This window comes from Mesoplodon densirostris, chromosome X, assembly GCF_025265405.1.
Source record: "Mesoplodon densirostris isolate mMesDen1 chromosome X, mMesDen1 primary haplotype, whole genome shotgun sequence".
Lineage (NCBI taxonomy): Eukaryota > Metazoa > Chordata > Mammalia > Artiodactyla > Ziphiidae > Mesoplodon > Mesoplodon densirostris.
In genome coordinates, this window is record NC_082681.1 from 112,185,336 (window position 1) to 112,188,199 (window position 2,864).

The 2,864-nt window shown below is 41.8% G+C and overlaps 1 pseudogene; it reads left to right on the forward strand.

The window, feature by feature from the left end:
• Nucleotides 1–416: 416 nt before the first annotated feature.
• LOC132481739 (UV excision repair protein RAD23 homolog B-like) lies at nucleotides 417–1,780 on the forward strand (annotated as a pseudogene).
• The last annotated feature ends 1,084 nt before the right edge of the window (nucleotides 1,781–2,864 follow it).

A 2,864-nucleotide genomic window follows, 5' to 3' on the forward strand; every position in this document is an offset into this window, starting at 1 on the left:
TCATACAACCCTAAGAACTAGGTATTTATTGGCCTCATTTTTCAGTTAACCAAGGGAGTGTATCTTGCCTAAAAGTGGCAGACCCACAGTTCAAACCTAATTTGACTCTAAGCCTGAGTGTGTGTGTGTGCGTCTCTGTGCACACGCATGCATGCGCACATGCAAACTAGTAGAAGTAAAGATAGATATCAAGCCCTAAGAATGAAGGAGTGTGATGAAAGTTCCAGAAGAAACATGTACAAGACAATGTGTACAAACATTTGCTACTTTGGAGCCACGAAGAATCACAAAGAAAAGGGTGGGGGCACTTCTTTTTTTGTTTTCCTCTGGCAAAGAGCACTAAACTAGGGAACCAAGAGAGCAATGGTTCAGTATAATTAAGAAAGACTTGGGCAGCGTTGCTGCATGGCGGCACCATGCTGGTCACCCTGAAGACCCTCCAGCAGCAGACCTTCAAGATGGACATCGACCCAGACGAGATGGTAAGAGCACTGAATGAGAAGACTAAATCTGAAAAGGGTAAAGATGCCTTTCCTGTAGCAGGTCAAAAATTAATTTAGCAGGCAAAATCTTCAATGATGATACTGCTCTAAAAGAATGTAAAATCGATGAGAAAAACTTCGTGGTAGTTATGGTGACAAGACCCAAAGCAGTGACACCACCAGCACCAGCTACAACTCAGCAATCTAATTCTGCCACCGCTACCACAGTTAGTTCCTCCACAGCACCAGCTGTGGCTCAGGCCCCAACCCCTGCCCTCACTTTGGCCCCCACTCCCACACCTGCATCTGTCACTCCAGCATCAAGTACAGTGTCTTCTGAACCTGCACCTGCTAGTGCAATGAAACAAGAAAAACCTGCAGAAAAGCCAGCAGAGACACCAGTGGCTGCTAGCCCAACATCAACTGACGGTACATCAGGTGATTCTTCTCGGTCAAACCTTTTTGAAGATGCAACAAGTGCACTTGTGACAAGTCAGTCTTAGGAGAATATGGTAACTGAGATCATGTCAATGGGCTATGAACGAGAGCAAGTAATTGCAGCCCTGAGAGCCAGTTTCAACAACCCTGACAGAGCAGTGGAGTATCTTTTAATGGGAATTCCTGGATATAGAGAAAGTCAGGCTGTGGTTGACCCCCCTCCAGCAGCGAGTATTGGGGCTCCTCAGTCTTCAGTGGCTGCAGCTGCAGCAACTACGACAGCAACGACTACAACGAGTTCTGGAGGACACCCTCTTGCATTTTTACGGAATCAGCCTCAGTTTCAACAGAGGAGACAAATTATCCAACAGAATCCTTCCCTGCTTCCAGCATCGCTACAACAGATAGGTCAAGAAAATCCTCAGTTACTGCAGTAAATTAGCCACCATCAGGAGCATTTTATTCAGATGTTATATTGAACCAGTTCAAGAAGTGGGGGGTCAAGGAGGAGGGGTGGAAGTGGCAGTGGAGGAACTGCAGAAGCTGGAAGTGGTCATATGAACTACATTCAAGTAACGCCTCAGGAAGAAGAAGCTATAGAAAGGTTAAAGGCATTAGGATTTCCTGAAAGACTTGCGATACAAGCATATTTTGCTTGTGAGAGGAATGAGAACTTGGCTGCCAATTTTCTTCTACAGCAAAACTTTGATGAAGATTCAAAGGGACTTTTTTTCATCTCACACTTCACACCAGTGCATTACACTAACTTTGTTCACTGGATCGTCTGGGATGACTTGGGCTTATGTCCACATACTTGGTATAAGGTAGTGGATTGTTGGGGGTGGGAAGGGGGGATCTAGGATGCAGGGCGGGGATGAATACCGTGCATGCCTGCTTCAATTAGCAGATGCCACAAATCCACACAGCGTGTAAAATATTGTACAAACAAAAGTCAGCTTTTGCAGGTCTTTATTTCTTCTATAAAACAGTAGGTAACTTTTCCTAGGTTTCACTCTTTTAGTGTACTAGATCCAGAAACTTAGTGTAATGCCCTGCTTTATATTTCTTTAACTTAACATTGGTTTCAGAAAGAGTCTCTGCTACCTAGAATCTACAGTCCCTATTCTATGGCAACATTGGATAATGGCTTTGTGAAATTGAAAAAAAAAATTTGGAGCAACTGTAAACAGAAATGCCAAATTATTGATGGTTATTGTTGCTGCTTCAAATAGGTATAAAATTAATGTGTAAGAAAGCCCATTCTTTCATGATAAATACTTGGGGTTGAGTGGGGAGAGGGGTAATATTTTCTTAAAATGAAAATAATTACTGCTATTTTAAATTTCTTGATCATTGAATGTGAGACCCTTCTAATATGATTTGAGAAGCTGTACAAGTATAGGCAGAGTTATTTTCCTGTTTACATTTTTTTTGCTTTGCTTTGGGGGAAAATTGGTAGGTGTCTAATTACCGTTTACTTCATTGTTATATTGCAGTAAAAAGTTTTAAAACCACAGTTGCATGTTTGCTTTTGATGTATCCCTTTGTGGAATTAGCACTCTGGGGCCAATGGAGAAATGCAGCATTCACCATCCCTGTCTTCCCCTTCCCTCAGCAGAAATGTGTTTGTCAGCAAGTCGTGAGTTCCAACCGTTGCCTTTTTTAAAACCCACAAAATGCTGATTCAGTTCAAAATTAATACAAGTGTCTCAAAACTGAGTTTCTGATATTTGTAAATGTTTTTCCTTATTAGATAAGAATGTATGACCATTTAAGTCATTTAGGATTCTTTGCTTTCGAAAAGAGAAGGTGGACAGAACTATAATCAAGCATCTTTTATTGCATTGGACAGACCACAGAAATCTTTTGGAAGGGTTGGGAGATGCGGCTGGAAAAGTACTTTGGAAAATGTACAATCAAGACATCTCATGGAATATTAAAAGA